Genomic DNA, 20696 nt, shown 5'->3' on the forward strand with positions numbered 1-20696 from the left:
AGAAGGGCCATTAAGTGAAAGGGAGTTTGGCACGTCCTAGGACTCTGCCCAGCTGTCCCAAGCTTTGGGACTGATGGAGAGACAAGATGGGATGAAGCTGGTGTGATGGGCTGAGTCAAGGTTACAAAGGCCCTTATTTAGCAAGCAAAGAAATTTATATTTTGGCTTTGGTGTAATGAGAGATCACACGTGGTAGGGAAAGAGCATATAAACAGGAGAATTCATGTAATTTCTATATGCTGGTGTGGTTCTTCAGGGTTCTAGGCTGGAGGGAAGAGGGGTTCCAATTGAGGCCTATCCTTTTGAAATGAGTCTTGTAACATATAACATATAGCAGAACACCATGAATTCTCACTTTGAAACCAGCTGACTGTATTCATAGTTGTTCAATGCATTCTTGTTCTAGAGGTGAATTTAATATGATGGCAGAATATGATTTTGGATTTGTACGAAGGACTTATGGATAGATTTGGTTTAGAAATTGAGATGACAGCTTATTCCTTTTTAGCAGTATTCTGAAGTAACTGTCCATTTATGTGATTTTTGCACTGCTCTAAAAGTGTAAATCTAAGTCATTCTTTAATTCTTATATTCTTCCCTGGGGAGGTGGAGTTCATTCATACTTGAGAAATACAGTTGGAGGCAGTAGAAAAAATCAATAGAAATTTCTCATACTTTCTGTCTAGTTTCATCTTCACAATGTTACAATTTTTCTTTTCCTCAAAAGAAAATGAGAAGGCATGGTAAATGCAAACTTTATATTTTCAGTGGCCTTTGAAAAGGAAAATGTACAAAGGGAATTACTGAGCTTAAATTGTCTTTAAACAACCTGGTATGGGACTTTTAAATATCATTATTAGGAAAATAAACATTTTGAACAATGATTACAAGAAATAATGCTAGTTTCAGCTATATCCCATTATGATCTGTATTTACCTACTTGAAAACATCTCATTAGAATGAGTTGTTGTCTCCCATTCTGTATTGGCCTTTTATTGCTGCTATAACAAATTACCACACACTTAGTGGCTTAAAACAGCACAAATTTATCCTTTTACAATTCTGGAGGTCAGAAGTCTGGAATGAGTTTTATCTGTATAAAGTGAATGTGTCTCCAAGGCTGGTTCCTTTTAGAAGCTTTGAAGGAAGGATCTGTTTACTTGTCCTTTTAATCTTCTAGTGGCTGCAGTTGTTCCTGGCTTGTGATTCTTTCCTCCATCCTTAAAGGGCACCATTCTGCTCTGTGCTTCCATCATCTCTGTCTTTTCTGATGCTGGCTCTTCTGTGGTCTCTCTTATAAAGATAGTTATGATTACATCAGGCCAACCCAGATCTCCCCGGATAACCTCCCCATCTCAAAATCCTTAACTTAAACACAACTGTGAAGTTCTGTTCACTATATAAGGTAACAGACCCAGGTTTCAAGGATCAGCGGATGAACATACTTGAGTAAGGGGCTGGGAGGGAAACATTATCCAGCTTACCACACACTTCATCCATTGCTTTGTATTCTAGTTCACAAAACAAGTTCCCTATAAGCCCTCCCCCCTTACCCATTTTCAGAAGTTTTAGTGCCCGTCTTTCCTTCAAAACAGCCTAAGAACACCAAAATAATAATATTTATCACAGCACAATTTTCTCTCTCTCCCTGACATCTAGGTCCATTGGGATGCTTATTCCTGGAAAACAGTAAATACTTAATAAACATATTTTGAATAGACAAGTTTATGAAGTAATATCTTCCTTAGGCTCCATATTTTAGGCTTCAAAAGACCTATGTTCCTAGAGGGTATAGAGAATATAAGCAGAGGCATTTTGTAATTTTTAAAATTGTAAGATTTCTCTTTTGCTCTGTTCTTTTTTTTTTAATAAAAAGCAGGCCACACACCTGAATGACCTAGATTTCCTCAAGAATTTTTAAACAGTCTATGACAACTTAAGAAAGGGTCAGCTACCAGCTGGGAACTCGATAAAAGACTGAGCTGGTTCCACAGTGTGGATCGTTTGATAAGGAGAGTGAGATGATGAGGGGAAAAAAATGAAAGTGTGTATTTGGCCTCTTCTTTTATTTTGGACACTTTGTAAAGCTGCCCTTATTCCAGGTGAGTGACCTTGAGGTTTTCAGCAAACAAAAGTGCATTTTATATCTTTAATCTATTTGACTAGCACTTACCATGGCTTTAATAAAATCACAGTGTAGGTGTCTTTACATTTTTCTTATACTCCCAGAATGTCTCATGTATGCCTCCCAACTTTCCCAATGACACTTGTCCCCATTACTTCCTCCTTGATTCCCTTCAGTCCTCTGAGTTCCTCTTTCTTCCATGTAGGGATGAACTCTGACCATGTTTGGGTGACTGATTTTGGAAATAGCTCTACAACTTTACTGCCGGTCCGGAGTCCTGTGCGCCAAGGGTTGCTGGCGAGAGGCTCACTCCTGCTCAGTGGCACTGGGATGGTGGGCAGGGCCAGGGGAAAATGAGATGGCTCTGCAGCTGAGAGGTCCTTGGAAGACTCTGTGAGGGACTGTCTTGCCAATGGGTTCCAGCCCCGGGCAAGTTCACTATGGATTCAATGAGACCAAAGAAATAACTGTAGAATGTTCCTGGGGTGAAAGGGTTATACCCAACTTTATTCCCATGGCGGCAGGTCAGTCACTAGAATCCCATCCACTCAGAGCAAGTCTGCATGCAGCAAGCCTGTCTCTGTTTCTGGGCCTCTGTTCTCGGCGCTGCCACCACTCCAGCCTCTGCTCTGCTCTCCTACAGCCTTGCAGCTGTGCCACCGTATCACCCAGAGCACTTGGCAGAGCTCTTTATATAGAGTTAATAGCAATGTATTGCCCATACGTGTGTAGTGAGCTAGCTGACCAGGGCCAGGTGAGAATCCTGGTCACAGGAACTTTCATTTTATCTACAGCCTCTCTGCCCGCACAGCTGTCCTCTGGGCCTCTCTGTCCACACAGCCGTCCTCTGGGCCTCTGTCCTTGGTGCTGCCACCACTCCAGCCTCTGCTCTGCTCTCCTGCAGCCTTGCAGCCATGCCACCGTGTCACCCAGTGCACTGGGCAGAGCTCTTTATATAGAGTCAATAACAACATACTGCCCACAGGTGTGTCGTGAGCAACTCGACCAGAGCCAGGTGAGAATCCTTCACTTCATCCACAGGGATGCAGGTGCTAGAGGGAGGGAAGCATTGGATTCTCCAACAGAGTTGGGTAGACAAGTAGGAAAAGAAACACATTTTTTTAATGCCAAAGAAAACGAGTCTACCAGGAAGACGGGCAGGAGTCCAGCGTTATTATCTGATCTCCTCTGCTTTGGCCCCTGTGTCATGTGCTCTCATATATTTTTCTCACTTAATGATGATCTCTGTCAATAAACCTGAGACCTCCTGGTTTACAGGCCAAGCCATTGAGGCTCAGTGGTTTTTAAATAACTTGCCTGAGGTCAAACAGCTAGTAGGCTGCAGAGCTAGGATTCAAAACCACCAATTCAGTAAATCCAGTTCTTATTGTGTCTAGAAACATGTAGCAAGGATATGAACACTGCAAAGATGTGAATGTTGCTCTACCCACTGTCATGGGTACCGCAGGGAAGCTGTGCTAGTGGCAGGGCTAAGCTGGAGGCATTGTTATACCATCTGATGTCAGAGGCTGTGCTCAAGAAGCAGGCTGCCTTTACAAGGGCTAGAATGGTCAATAAAGATGTGTTGTATTTGGGGATAAATGTGTGCTTGTACTTGTGTGTGTGCGTGGGTACTGGGAAAACAGTGAATAGTAGTTGAGATTCAGAGCTGTTTGTGTTCTGATTGCATTTTTGCCACTTAAACCTGTGTGATCTTTCGCAAGATACTTAATTCAAAAACCCTAGTCTCTCCATCCATAAAATGGAGGCATAATTGAATTAAAGTGCATGTTAAATTAGTTAATCCTAATCAACATGAATCTGCATAGTACAGACTTAGAATAAATGTTCTTTAGATGTTACTGTTTTTACAATTGTTGTTATTATTACTATTATTATTATATACGGCCTTTTCAAACTATACGTCTAAGCTGTTTACTGTCCTTCAATAACACATATCTTCTCCTCTCTTCAGGACTACTGCAACTGCAGCATAAGTCAGAAGATCTTGGCTATGGATTTTGTATCTTAAAGACAAGCCTTTATGATCGACACTGGAACATTGGGCAAGCAATCCAAGTCCTATAAAATCAGAATTAAGCTTTTAAAACATGGAGTGAAAGCAGACAAAAGAGACACGAATCACTCAAAGTTGTATAAGGAACAGTTGAGAGAACTAGAGATATTTAACTTGGAGAAGCAAACTGGCGTAACAAGTTCTGTAGCTCCTCCAAGAGTCATCCCAACAGACAGGGAGTTGAGGTTTTTAATAGAGTCTAGATGGGGAAGATCTATGATCGATGGGCGATGATTATAGAGAGATTGAACTTAAAGAGCTATTGAAAGTCGGAATGGAGTCCTGTGAGGTAATGAGCTCCGATTACCAGATTTCAATGAAGCATCAGGAATACTGAGGTCAAGGACACAGTGTGGCACCTTATAAGGGGATTATATTTCCTTTTGATTCCCGCTCTTTTTTCCACCGTATACACATGACCACTTTCTGGAGATATCTCTTGTTTCTCTTGGCCGTGTGAAATATAAAGGGGCCAGAGGTTTTAGGGAAACATTGGTGTCAATGTTTCTCTACTTTCAGGTCTAGTCACCAGAATGGTGACCCATATTGGAATTTGAGTCTAAAGATTTTGTATTAAGAGTCCATTTTCTTGGAGTATCCATTTTCTATTGCCTTTGCAAACAAAGAAAGATGATAGCTGGAAGTAGACAGAGTTTTGAAGTCCTTTTTCTGGATGCACTAATGAAAACTATTGAGACTAGCTCATGCTTATAGTCTTGTCCATCTCTTCAAGTCTCACATTTCACCTAATATTTTAAATTGAGAATTACTATCATAAGTAATAATACATACATATATATATATATATATATATATATATATATATGGATTGAAAATCTAGTTCTCAATATATACCTCTAAATAACATGAAGCCTACCATTATTTCTTAGTGCCTTAAGAGTACATTTTGCTGCTTTGCTCAACTCCCCGAAGAGAAGGCCAGCATCCGACATATGGGTCACTCTCATTGCATATTACCATCTTACTTAGGTCATTGTCTGAGCCAACAGCTTGTGTGTATCCTTTCTGAAATTAGAGACTTACATGTGGATTCATTTTCTCTGCCCAGCCTGGTATGGAACCAAGCTCAGCCTCTCCTGCAAATGCAGACTTAAGTGCGTAGGCTTCATGTGAATAACAGATTTTATCTGCTCAGGACTCACACTTGATGATCCGTAACTACCGTGCTTTGCCACTCATAAAATACCCTTCTTAATTAGGGAATTAGCAGCCCATCAAGTTGATGCCAAAGATGCAAAACCTTGAGAATGTTCATTGCAGCTAATGAAAATATGTTTAGAAATCGCTTCTCCAAATGAGTCACTAGCAAAGAAATTGGCTTATTATTGTAGACTCTATTTGGTTCTGAAAAATCAATCTTCCCTTCAGCTCTGTCATCTAGCGGCTCATCAGATATTTAAAGCATCAAATGAGCTGAATGCCTTTAACCATTCTTAGAAATTGGGGCATTTTCACAGTTTATCAAGCGACATTAGGACCATTATTACAGAGATTGAAAACACAGCTACAGCAAAATAAATGAATGGCTGTTAAGCTTATTTAAATATAATAGATCTGTTCACTTTTAGTCAGCACTGGTTAAAAAATAGATGCCTTTCTTTGAAGGGTACAGATTCCAGGGGAGACGTAGTTAACAATATTAAGCATCATACATTATTTCAAACATCTGTAAGTGTTTGTATTTCACATTATGAAAACCTTGATATAAAATGCCACAATTGAACAGGAAAATACTAAAAATGTCATCGCTATTATATCATTTTTGAAGACCAATTTGCCTTCTTTTTAAGGTCATAATGAGGCTGGTTCATTTTGCTTCCTACCATTTCTCTTTTCAGTAGTAATGGAATATTTCCCCCTTAGGCACAGCATGCTATTCTTGTCTTAGACGATTAGGCAGGGATGAAGATCATAAAGGTGAGAGATTTTTCTACAAACAATATGATGTTCAGTACAGGAGCCTGCACAATTTACACTGAGGAATTCCAACTGAAGTCAAGGACGGTGGTTTTGTGATGTAGCGGGGCCTACAGAAAACGAATAACAAAGCTCCTATTTCTTACCGCACTGGGAAGTATGTGGGAGGGCAAAGTTCAGCCTTTTCCAGCCTTTCTTTGAATGCTCAATAAGCTGTCAAACAATATAATTTAACTCCAGAATGTAAGGTGCTAATCTCAAATACACTGAAGCTGGAAACACAGGAATGGAATAATTATAGGGCTATTGCATTGAAACCGATAGAAAAAGAATTTGTCAGTGATTAGTCCTTGTTGAGGATTAGCATTTGTCTATCAGGTGTGTCTGGAACAAGAAGGCTCACTGACTGTTACGCCTCTGGAAGCAGAGGTGGTAGTTGTGCTTTTGAGAAAGAACACGGAAGTTTGGAATGTCCAAACCTGATGCGCTCCTGCTTCAGCCGCCCTCTGCGAATGGGAATGAACCGAGGCCATTCAAATCCATAACCTGTTTCCTTACCTGCATTTGGAGTTATGTATCTGCTTGAACCGTATGAAACTGTTATTTGACCATTTTTTACCAACCCAAATGACAAATAGTTCACAGTTGCTATGAGAATGAATGAAAAACCACCTCACAAACAGCACATGGTATGGGGCAATCAATTCCCTTTCCTCTTTGGTAAAGAACCCTCAGAGCATTCCAGATGCCACATGGCACCAGTGCCTTGCTGAGAGTAAGAAGCATCCCTAACAGCGAGTATGGCTGCTTTTATTAGCCAATGACCATGCATGCCTTTGTAGGCAGCATCTCATTGAATTGACCCTACAGTACATGATCAGTCTTATAATTATTTCATTCTGTGGATACACAAACTGAGGTCACTTATTAGGCACTGGGATCATGAAGGATCACTGGAGAATCCGCAGTCTTAATCAGCACCCTGTAATATGACCTCAGAGATTAAGGACCTATTATAAATGCTATAAATAGGATTACTGCATTTAGGCCTCCTCTACAAGCCCTGAACACTAATAGTGTACAGTCCCATGATGTTCAGACTGTTTTAGGCAGGCAGATTCTGTAATAATGCTTCCAGGATTCAAGTCCTAGCTCGTTAACCTTGTAGCTATCTGACCTTGTTACACTGGACATGTCACACTTTATTTATTTAACTTACTTTAAGTTAATATGTTTTGCTCCCATAGGTAACAGCCACTGTTCCTGGTATTTGCTCACACTCCCCCAGTTAATGCCCACAACAGTCCTAATAGATGGCATTCAGATATCCATTCTGCAGAGGTGGCAACAGGGGCACAGAGTGCCCACGTAACTTAAACAGGATCATACAAGCGGAGCCAGGACTGGGACCCAACAGTTTCATGCTGGGTCCCACACCCTTAACCATTGCTGGATTTTACCTCTAATCTCCATTTGCTCAGTGTTTAACGTGACTTCAAATACACAGGAAAAGGCCTGGGCTCTGCTGTGCCCAATATGTTTCCTATTCCTATTTATTATATTTTATTTGCTACTTTCTTACAAATGCTGCAATGATGACACTTCCTGGATAAGTGTTGCTGGTCCTAATTTCAGATGAAAAACGGAACCTACAGCTTTTGACTCTTCATCTACTGCTTTCGTCAAATGCACTCCTCCACCATATTCCACTGTGAATGTTTCTTATTAAGTTAGTCGAGTTGAATTCTTACTAATTCAGTTTCGTATAACTATTTAGTTACTTTTTAATTTTGTGACATCAAATCTTATTGCTGTATGTGGGTAATAACTTTCCATAGTTCTTAATGTAGTACATCTACGGAACCTTACTAAGAATTTTCTGACATCAATACTCAGATTCCTTTTCATTTTGAAAAATTGTATGTATATTGTACAAACTAGATGAAGTAAAAAAATTTTTTTTGATTAGAAGAAGGAAGTGGGAACAAATAGGCACAGAAAACTCAGGTATATTCCCTAGAATAGTATGCAGTTTTCTTGTTTTGGAAATAGCTTTTAGATATGATGACTTCTCTGTATTTGCTGGTAAAAAAGGTAAAAGGATAATCCTTTTGCCTGAAACCTAGCTTCCATAATGTGCACATTGACCAAGCCGAGGGGATGCTCAGGTTCACCACCCAGAACCTTCTTCAAGAATGAGGTATTCATTTCCCTAGCTACAGAGCACATTGGGGCTCATAGCTCACAATTAAACTGATTTCCAAGAATTATCCTCAGCCACAGTAACCTGCTTCATCCACTTCATCGAAAGTCACACCCCTCCCTGTGGGGTGCTCATATCCAACAACCGGTCAGTGAAATGTACAAAAGACGATCTCTTTATCTCAAGGTGGGGAAATTCTGAAGAACCATGAGAACTCCTGAGTTCTTGGTGGTTCTAGAATTAGCGGAGGCCTTTGCTCATCTCTGAGAGGGAATAGGGACTGGCACACAACCTCCCCTTCTCAGTATCACACCCGTCACTCCCGAAGGTCTGGATGCAGAGAGAACTTCCCAGGGAAATCCCTGCACACAGAGCGTTGTCTCAGCGTATATTTCCTGGATGACTTGACCTAAAACAACCAGGTTTTCAAGAATGGAGACCCACTTTGCTCTTTGCCTTAATGTGATCTGATACTAGAACATTTCCTAGACTTGGTTGGGCCCATACTGACTGTGATTAGGGCTCTCTGATTCTGACCATTGTCTCTTCCACCATGATCTTTCAATACTTTCATCCTGCTAAGATTCCTGGCAATGCATTCCATTCCTTGTCTTTGGTTCTGGTGTTGTGACTTCATTCCATTAGTTTAATCTTCATCTTGGGCCTTTCTCATATGTGACACCATTTCCAATGATCTTGGCACTTGACTCTTGTATTCTGTACCTGATTTCTTACTTTGTACACACTTCCAGGAACAAATAACTTATGTTGTTGTGGGTAAGCTTTCTTCTCTGGTTTCTTCCTGGAGTTAAAGGCTCAGCCCCTATCCCCTGTCAGAGATGAATTCAGTAGCTACCTGACTGCATATATTCTTGTATGTCAGAATAAACCTCTCCCTTGGAACTCATTCATCACTTCCAAATTTTGTTACATGAAGTCTCATAACCTGTTGAAGGTGTTCCTCAAGAAAAGAAAACTTTAAAGTCATTTGGTAAAGTGGCCTTTCTAAATTCCCTTTTAATGATTCACATTTTCCTTTACATGTTAAAGGCTCTCTTAATTCTACAATCAAGAAATTCTTTATGCTTATCTTCACTTCCATGAACTATTTTTCTACTTTGAGTTGACCACAGGATAAGTTCTTTCTCTGCTTTGTGTGATATCTGGCAACCTTTCACACACATATAGCTCGCCTTGGAACAAGTTTGGGGAACACAGATAGAGTTGACCCTCTGACCCAATTTAGGATCTTTTTCTGAATCTGAGGGTCACTCTTTAACATGGGAAAGGTTTACTACATTTTTATTTCACTGACTTTTTTCTCTTCAGAGATTTGGGTTAATTTTTTGCATACAGGTGAGGGCATGAAAATGAATAAAAAGGCAATCATCAAACATCATATCTTCCCTGCGCTCCAGGAACGGACAGTCCTTGTTGAAAGAAGTGTAATGAACAGGAGCCAGTCTGGCCCTCTAGCCTTGCCCAGGCCATCTCCAGGGAATAAAGAACATGCCTTTCATAAGGCAGACAAATTCACTGCTAAACTGTTCTAATCGTTACAAATCATCTTCATTACAATTTCTACGCACTTACCCCAGATTGGCCTTCTGAAACAACATAAAAAACTAGGGTTTTCTTTTTAGTAGCATTTTTTAATAATGTGCCATTCCTTCAGAGATTTGAAGGTGACCAACTTACCCTGCCCAAGACTACTTGTCTCCAGACTAAACAAATGAATCATTTAATGTTCCACAATTGGCTTGTTTTACAGAATCCTTTTAAAACGTCTTCCTTACCTGGGCATGTATTAGTGTATGATCAGAATTCATATCTCCAACTTTTAGGTCCTCTTCCATATCATGTTTGTGTAACAACATCCAGTTTGAGCAGTCACTTGAAGATGCACCAAAATGGAACTGAATGTTGCTTTGTTGTGGTTTCAGAGGAATGAGAGAGGTTTGCATTTCCTTAGGGTTTCCCTATAAATAAAGGATTAGATGAGAAAATAGAAAGGACTCCTATTTTTAGTCTTCACTATGATTAAAAGACCTCCTGGGCTGTGATAGCTGCATTCTTTTGTGATTTACAGAGCAGCTGGCGTATGTGTCACTTAAAAATTGGGAGCCAGAGGATTGGGGATTACTAACTAGAATTAGGTCCTCCCCGGGAAATGAAAAGTCAACACTTATTTTGCTTCATTTTCCCAACTTACAGAATCACCACAGTTCTTGCCAATATTTGACATTTTAAACTTCAAACAAATTACCCATAGGCACAAAGCCACTTCACACCGATGTTCTTATTTAAACAATATGTCATTGAGAGGAAATCACACTACTGAAAATCACTGTTTTCTCAATGATGGAAGTGGTTGAAGTCCGGTATTGGAAACAGGTATAGTTTGATAACAAAAAGCACTGAGTTAGATTTATCAGTGAATGTAAATAAAATCTACCAAATCATATTTTCCACAGATATCAAAATAGGGCCAAAAGAAGTCAAATGAGAAAAAAATTGAGATGTATTAGACTAACAAAGCAAGATAATGAAAGACTGTTTAATTATATTATCGATTTTCCTTTTAAGTCAGTGTTTATTTCCATTTTCTAATGAGAAAGTTAAGTATCGGTTGTGGTGTTCAAATCTAACTTGTCATCCTATGCCTAATCTAGCCCCTAACTACTCTGCTTGTTGACTGAATGCTGAGCAGCTCTTGTTGACTCCATTTAATTTTGTTTGGGATAGAAGAGGGAAAACAGAGAAAAAGGAATGGCTGCTTCCATGATTTGCTCTCTCCTGAAACAGTTTGAGTAGTGTCTCATCCCAGCTGGTATTGTCATTCTGACCTATCCATCATCTGATTGGGTGGAGGGGAGAGGGGAATGTGCAATTCTATTTCTTTAAGTTTAAACATTAGGTTTGATGGGAGGCTTGATGGAAACTGTTGGATCTGATGGCTCTTTTATAAATGCAGCTGATACCTCAGGAATCTCAAGAACTTAACTCAGACCCCAAAAGTGTTGAGTCCTGGCAGTTAGGAAAGCTGAAGAAGTAAGCAGTGAAATCTATGGGATAATTCAGGCTGCTCCTTTTCAAATAAAAAACAAATATTAAACAATGAAAAAACATGAATACATAGTAAAGAAAAATTTGAAGTGAAATAGTAGTCATGACATAAACATTTTATAGACTTCTTTTTATTTATTTTTTATTGAGATATCATTGACATGCACTCTTATATTGGTTTCGAGTATACAGTGCAGTGGTTCAACAGTTACCCACAATAGCAAATCCTCACCCTGACTAATGCGGTTACTGTCAGCAGAGAAAGATGTCACAGAATCACTGGCTCTATTCTCCATGCTGAATTCCATCCCCGTGACCAGTTTATATTATGACTGGGAATTTTGTCCCTCTCACCTTCACCACACACCCACCCCAGCCCCTCCCCTGCGGTGACCACAGTCACTCCTTTGTGTCTATGTATAGACTCCCAACTTTTAAAATGAAACCTAGAGAATGAAAAGAAACCCACATACATAAAGGCATTTGAAACACTGTCAAACATTTGCAAGAGATTTTTCCATTGGAGATAGAATTATAATATATATTTCTGAGAGTAAAAGGTAGGGATGATCTATAACAGTTATTGGCGTCTTCCGCCTCTTCACTGTGGTCTTAATGTGAAACCATCAAAGCAGTGGAGAACTTGGCTTTGGTTTCATTCATTCCGAGTTTCAGTTCCCCATACGCTAAGAAGGGACAAAATAAACAGAAAAACTAGCAAACCAAAATCCAAATGAAACCAAACCAAATAATAAAAATACAACCACAAAGACCTCCCAATGCCTTTTCCTAAATCATTGTACAGTTCACATCCCACAAGGAAGCCAGCAGGGGCTGAAATAAGGAATTTAACTTAAATAAGTAATTAACACCTACATAAAGAGTCTACCCTGGGCCAGCTGATTTAAACTCTTTCCAAATATTGTCTCATTTATTCATTAAAATAACCTCGGGAGCCACATTTTATTATTCTCATTTTCTGAAGGAACTTGATGCACAGAGAAGTTAAGTACCTGAGTCGAGGAAACACAGCTGGCCGGTGGTGGAGCCGCCTTGACCCTGTCTGTCAAGCTTCGGAGCCTCACCTTCTTTTCACACATCGGTGTTGGGGGTCCCCATAAAATGTTACTGAGATAGAGGAGATCCTTCTACTTTTCCTCTTAGATTTCCATAGGAAAATTTAACCTAATGCAAGTTCTATAAATTCTGTAATTTCCTATCTAGGACCTGGAAGATATATATAGTGTATGGAAATATATGAAATAGTCGTCGTGGTCAATATATGGAAATTATTTTTCTTGTTCCTTGTTTTTCCTTTTTATAAATTTAAGTCTGGCCTTGACTGTACCCAGGAAATACTGCTCTCTCACATACAAGGTCAGGTTATCTAAAGGCTTATGTCCCAATAAATATTATGAAACAGACTTTAGAATCTGAATATTTTGGAAACGAAAGTTCGCGGCAGAACATAGGATATGTGCAAGCCTGACTCTGGCAAGAGCAGTACAATTCCATCTGCCTCCCTCTTCCCACTGGCCTCCACGGCCCTAAAGGGCTTGTCTTGAGAAGAGAGAATCATGGAACAGACACTGGGAAGGAAAATATATACATATGTGATTATATTCCACATATTTAGTATTTAGTATACACATGCAGTCAGCACTGACACAAACAGGGAAAGATCGTATCTTGTTGATGTTCCCCTAAAGATGCTACAGGAACTAGAGTAGAAACCGCAGGCTGAAGGTCGCTTCACCAGAACAGAGCAGTTAGAAGGAGTGAAAAATAGTAGAGGAGAACAGTGCAACAGACGAAAGGAAGATGAGATCCTCAACATCTATCCCAGAGCGGCTCTGTTTGAATCAAAAGGTTTGCACCACATGCTAAATTCTGGCATAACAGTGGCTTCCTAATTCTAAGGGTGTTTTAATAATGACCTGCAGCTTTGCAGTCTTTCCCCGTGGTGTGGGAGAACTAAGGGATTGGTTTTCTTGAAGGCAGCCTTACATTTTAGTTTAAGAGGAAATCAGGTGCATTTCAGAGGGCAGTTTCCATTCTGCCCATCAAAATTTTACTGTAGAAGTCAAAACAATTAAAATAATAATAACCAAAAAAGCTCAAATGCCCTATGGGGCTGTTTTGTCCTCAGCTACATAGACCTGGGAGCTCTGAAGTTCCCCACTGAGGGTGCTCAAGAGGGGGAGCTACCCTCTGTCCCTTGTTTGTTCCCTTCTCTAGATCTATAATAAAGGACATTCTAAAGTCTTGGTTCCCCTTAAAGTGGAAAGTCTTCTGCAAACTTTTAGTTTCATTTGCACCTGATCTGAGGGTAAATTGCCAATAGTTGATCCACCTGTAATGTGATGGGCTCCCACTTGCAAGTTTACTTCCAATAACCCCACTGAAGACAATTCAGCAAACTTCATAATACTCTGAAATGTCAAGAGGTAGTTACCCATGTAATTATTCCAAGTCATTTTATTATCAATAAAAGAGGATAAAAGTTAGTGATATAATTCAATATCAAATATTACTCAATTACTGAGATACACTTTCTGCTAATGCCTCTGTTTTATAACAACTTGGGAGTTTCAATTTTCGCTGATAACCATGAATGATGATTCTGGGCATAGGAAACATTGGGATAAAAGCATAGAAGGCAGGAATGTCATCCCTGGTGTCTGTCATATCCCAGGGGAACATCTATCTCATTTATTATCAATACAGATTCTACAGTTGTTGGCCTTTGCTCTGAAATATGTCCTGTGTGCAACATATGGGTAACAACATGTAGTTCTCTCTACAAAATGGGAAAGAGAGGGGGTACAGTCTTCAATCTGCCTTATTTCATTCATGCAACAATTCCTTCTCAGTCCTGGGGCTGTCTGGGTGCTCCATCCTTCCAGTAGCCTGTAAGCCTCCCTTTAACTCCCTTCCGCTGCTCTGACACTTGGCTGTCCACCATTCATGACTTGCTGACTTACTAGTCATTTCAGAATTTTCTATACTGTTTTTGTTTAACTTGATTTGTTTTAATGTAAAATTTAAATTCAATATAAGTGTAATTGAATAATCTGTGAGGTTGATTTTGTGATCATAGCCCAAAGAATTACCACTTTTTATTATTACCCTGTTACTAAGTAACTGAAAATATTAAAAAAAATGGGGAACTGATCCTGTACTTTAGCAAATAACCCCTTTCAATATCACCTTCTTAGGATTTCTGTCTTTTAGTTCTTTCAGATGGCACCCCAGATCCTTCCTTTAAAATCTTCAAAACCTTCTAAAGGTGTTTTTCTATTAAGTTACTTAATAAGTTTTCATTTTAGGTTTACTCTTCTAGTTATTGTTTCAAAAGCTACATGTCCCATGTAAAACTCGTAATTCTCAAATTTAGTGCAATAAAGGTTGTATGCATAACAGTTTTTTAGGAGTCAGTAAAATTAAGGCTCAGAAATATAACTTAACTTTTCTTGCTTTACCTAATTATGACATGGCTATGTAATATAAACAAGTATAACATTTTAGATTATTTAAAAAATTCAACACCAGGAAAATAACAAGCTGAAACAATATTTAGTTGATATTTTTTTCTTTCATAGCTTATTCTTCTTTTGATTTGGAACTAAAAGACGTATTTGTTTTGCCTCAACATGTCTATGTCAGTTCTTGTACTTTTTTGTTGAGATGTTCAGTACAGAATTTAGCATTGAACTATTTATGTTGGAATAACATATATCTATTTATTTATGTAATGGAAAAATATTGTTCACATATAACATAGGTTCTACAGATAGAATGTGTAAAGTGATACTTGATTAATAGCTTATTTAATAGATGAAGTAATCATTTCAGATATATTTCAGATTTATTGTATCCCAAGTGGTCATATTTATTGTTTCTGATGTCTTACACTGTACTTAGATAATTTATTTTAGAACTCTTCAGTCCTTGGTCACTGTTACCTGGCCAAGGCAAATCGTAATATTAGTTGCATAATGATTGAAAGTGGTATTATCATAAATTTGAAAATGAAGAAACATTTTTGGAAATCCATTTTCAGCTCCACAATTTTGAGTATACACACATACTCACACACACACACACACACACACACACACACACATATATTTTGCCTTTTGAAAATAACTTAAGCACAAAAAGTGTGCTAGATTACTCTTTTTCTGGTGAATTTCTGAAGAACTCAATTTCACTAGAAAATTATGGAAAATGCACTTATTTAAGTATTTTTGAATTCCCTTGGTGATAAATATTCAAAGAATTTGTGTGGTTTAAATATCAGACAAAAATGCCTACTTGCTGATTTGATTTTCATTGGTGAGATAAAGGCAATGCTTTTCCTGGCTTGATGTGAGCAAGTGAATTTCTTGTAACAGATCAAAAATTGCCCCGGCACCTTCCATTACTTACTGGCCCAGCTATAAGGTGTCTGACAGATGAAATGTGTATCCAATTCATCAAGCAAAGCTGTAACCATCTATGGCTAAAACCATGGGAACACTCCCAGTTCACAGTATTCATGTAGTGGGCCTGGCAGGGATGATATGAAACTCCACAGCACAGATGATTATTGGTAAATGATGCAATTGATAGATTTAAATCTGAGATATTTTCAAAATTGTCAAACTTGGTTTGTTTATTTAGTACAAAGATATCATCAACCATCATTTTCCAAACTAATTCAGACTCATCTATCTTTGAGTTTTCAGTACCCAAGAAGAAGCCATTTTAAGCCATGTCCTTCTTATGGGCACCATATATATAAGTCTCTTAGCTGCATAAATAGGTAGTGTCTTCTGGATTTTACCCTTTTTTTCAACATGTTGAACAATTTCATTTCTGACTGATTTTATGTTTACAAATCTTTGTGTCAGTGTAGAGCCTATACTTTCTGCTGTGTACAGAAGTAACTTGTAGACACTTGCCTTTAGTAAGTGATTTTGATATTCAGGTCATTTTTTTCACTTAACACATTTGACAGCAGCATGGCTTAATCTGTTTTCATTCAAAAATGACCCTGCTAACATTTAGGTCTTTTTTGTTTAGGTTAGTAAGTTGTTTTTGATGCAACAACTGTACATACCAGTCATAATACTAAATATGTTTTGCTTACTAGTGACACCTTGTTTTGTAGGCATTGAAACAGACACATTTTGTTTGCGTAGTAAATCTGTGGAAATCGTTTTCATTTCCAGTGGAGAATTACGTTTTTCCAACTTTTCCTTGAAACATGAGGCTTTTGTCATCTGTCTTTAATTTTCCCTCTAAATATAGATAATGGTACAAAAGCATTTCATTTTCCTTCTAAACCTTCTTTAAGAGGAGAGGTAGCATGATGATGAATTGAACTGACATAGCCCTACGTGTTTGAAATACAGAACACACCAGTGAGGACTGACAGGTGACATTTCCCCCCTTCCATGGTGGCCACAGGAGATTGTTTCCACTTAACAGATATCCTGAGCTTTTAAAAAGAGGCAATATATCCAGACCCCTATATGTAATATTTTAACTTGTAAGCATTGACAATGAATTATTTTCACTTTGTACAGATGAAACTAAACATTTGTTAAGTAACTAGTTTGTGACTTCTATTATGGATAATTATGGGACTCTAAAAATGTAACTTTTGTGTCAAATTTTGCTTTTGAGTACAAATGACCAATGACTCTTTATGTGAACTATCTGAAGGAATCTGGGAATGTATGGATAAAAAGAAATGATGGTGATAATTTCAGTGATATTTTCATTAGTTTATGTTTCATTTAGGGTTTCATTTTAAGATGCCTGGACTTAGCACATTGTAAATTAAGAAGAAAGGATAGACCAAAAAACAAAAAAATAAACAAACAAAACAATGTCTAAGTGAGTTACTTCAAGGGCGGATGCTACTTTGATCAGCCTTCACCCCTAAAGAAGATTTTGCTGACCATAATCTCTACAAATTTTGACTGTGATTAGAATTAAGGCTGCTGAAAAGGTTGCATGAATGTGATGATGGACTCATTTGAAGCTCAATAATTTTATCATGTGCTCTAGAATCTCCTGTGGATTTTCTGGAGTTGGCCCATGGTTATGTTCCCTATCACCAAACAGTTCATGTGCACAAAGTCCACACATGGCACAGTGCCCACCCTGTGGGGATATGGAAATTGGAGTTGTAATCTAATAAAGTACATGGATGTATGCATGCATAATAAGGGTGAAGCAAGATATTAATTCTACAATGTACATGAAATATGCATAATGGTTGGAAGGGATATTATCATAAGAAGTAGAGCAAAGTATCTGTATCTGGAAGACAGTTCTTTGACTGAATTCACTGATATTTGTCAGAAATGTAATTTAAATGATTCTTCTTTACTCATGATAAAGTATTCAGTGTTGTTGTCTTTTCAGCTAATTGCTCCTTCTGGCAGAGTCCTATTTAATCTTAACATTTTCACCTAAAATGCCATTACTCTCTTGGGAATATCCTCCCCAAACTGGGTAGAGTTAATCAAGCTGTCTTCATTCTCAGAGCAACTTGTGCACACATGTTTTAGTAGTAAAATATCACAATCTTTATGTACATATTCTTCCACAGAATATAAGATACATGTGTATAAACATCTTTTGGGGAATTGTGTCCCCACTGCCAAGCACAGTTAATGTCTGTGCAAGGAACGAATAAGCAAATGAATTGGCAAAAGCACCCATATGGGTTCTTGGTTTTGTTTCTTTGTTTGTTTAGTTCCTTTCTGTTGAGATAAATCAGATTGTGATAGGTCAGCGAAGTGTTCTTAAAATAAACTAGCATTCACAGACAATTCTAGATTTGCAAGCCATGTATCTTTGCCATCAGATACAGAAATCCAGCAGAATATGGAAATTTTTGTCCTTTTATGTTAAATGTATTTATGTTATCGGTGTTTAACTTACATTTGCTTCTTTAAAGATGTTATTGGAGATTTGTGTTATATAAAAGTACTGTGTAAAATTACGTGGAACAGGACTTCAGTGAAAAACAGTAGTGTAAGCACCTCCAAAGACTGTCTTCTCCATAAATTGAATGAGAACTCTGGCAGAATTGTCAAAATCGGCTCTTCAGAACACTGAGAATTAACCACAGGCTTGCAGCAGTTCAGGAAGTGTGTGTTCAAGAGATGCAGCTGAGTCTCAGTAAGAACAGCCAGTCTTCTGGCACTTTAATTTTCTGTATTCCCCTTCCTCTCTTCCTAGCTCTAGGAGAGCCTCGAAAATCAAGAGGCCACAATTACTATGAAAACCAGCAGTCTGATAGCCAAAGGAAGGGGCCACCCTGGGTCGGAGCTACTTCACAGCCCTGTCCCCAGAGAACTGACTTGAGACTGAGCTGCTAATTCCTTGGAAGACACCATCTGCAAGGCGGTTTTTATTTTATCTGACTGAGAGTTTACCCAGCAGAAACAGCCTTTACCATAAGGGGCATTTGTCCAAAACATTCAGAGGCAATTGTTGGACCTTACAGCTGCCTGAGGCAGTAGTTTACATTTAGGACAAGTAGGCTAACCAAGATGTTTAAGAGGAAAAGCTTGAAAATAAGAATTCCACGGACGGCTTTGAAAAGCTCTCCACCTTCCTGAGAATCTAAAAGGCCACTTGCATGGGTAGAACTGAGGGTATGCGGTTGTATGTATGTTCAAGAAAAATGGAAGAAAACCATAAATTCTCAGTTTTGTCTGAACTTGATGCTGTGCAAACAGAAAATTAAGACTAAGGATAATTGTTAATTGCATGAGTGAGTGTTAAATGCTCTAAATACAGTGAAATCTTCATGAAAGACTGGGAAATCTGTCTGTTCCAGGCATTTAAGGAAATCTCTGTTGAATCATAATCTGATCGTTAAGCTAAGTGAGTAGATACTTCAGTGGTCACAAATGACAAGGAAAGTATATTTTGTAGTAATAGTTCAGAAAAGTCACCAAACAAAACAAAACTACAAACAGTGAACAACAAATCCTGGGACTGGGGAAGAGTCTGATTTCTAGAACTGCCAGATTTTATTACTTAAAATGCCCAAATTTCAACAAAAACCTTTGAGGATTGCAAAGAAACAATAGTGTTGGCCCTTATATAGGGGAACAAAGTCAACATAAGCCATTGCTGATGCAGCTTTAATGTTGCATTTACTAGAAAAAGACTTACAATCAGGTATTTTAAATATGGTAAAATACAAAACAACTAAGGAACATCATGTCTAAAACACTAAAGGGAGGTATAAATACAATGTCTTACTAAATAAAGGTTATCATAAAAGAATAGAAACTTTTAGAAGGACACAAATAGAAATTCTTGAGCTGAAAATTACATTTACTGAAAAGAGAAAAAAGAAATGCACTGGAGAGGTTTAACATCAGATTTAAGCAAGTTGAAGAATAAGCATTCTTGAAGGAAGGCGAATTGAGATTACTCAGTCTGAGGAACAGAGAGAAAAAATAATGAACGCAGCCCCAGAGACCTGCAAGACACATTCAAGAGTACCAGTATGTACTTGCGTATGAACTCTTAGCATGATGTGAATTCCAGAAGAAAAGGAGAGAAATAAAGGGGCAGAAAGAATTTCTGAAAACAACACTGGCCAAGGAAATTCCCCAGTGTGAGGGAAAGCATTCCTTTATACATCTAAGATGAATAACAGCCTGCAAGTTGGATAAACTCAAAGAGTTTCACACATGAACCTACCATAATTGGTCAAAGTCCAAAAGCAAATAGAAAATTTTGAAAGCATCAAGAGAAAAGAGGCTCTTCAAGTACAAGGAATCTTCTATAAGATTAAGGCTGGCTTTCTACCGTAAAGCATGGGGCCGGAAGGGGTGAGGTGACTGCCGGTGAGTGTGAGGTGTTCTTTTGAGGTTGTAAAAGGTTCTGAAATTCTATAGCAGTGAGGGTTGCACAAATCTGTGAATAAAATAAAAACCACTGAACCATATGTTTAAAAGGGGTGGATATTTCAACTTTAGAAGAGTGAAGTATATATGAATTAACAAAAAACAAACAAAAAACCTTTGAGCTCATATGTGAATAACTGATCTCCAAAACCAGTTTCCTGAAAATGTGGACACAAAAAAATTCGAAGATACAAACAGATAACCTGTATCCAGGGTAAAATGCCAATTTTGAACCAAATGCAGTGTTAGCTGTCAATTGTATTTTCATAGAAATGAGTATTAGACACTTAATATGGTCCAGAATGTTTCTTAATGCTTTATGTACTTTTTCACCTAAATCCTCGTAAAACTCTGTGA

The sequence above is a fragment of the Manis javanica genome, chromosome 5 (genome assembly GCF_040802235.1).
Source record: "Manis javanica isolate MJ-LG chromosome 5, MJ_LKY, whole genome shotgun sequence".
NCBI classification, from domain to species: domain Eukaryota; kingdom Metazoa; phylum Chordata; class Mammalia; order Pholidota; family Manidae; genus Manis; species Manis javanica.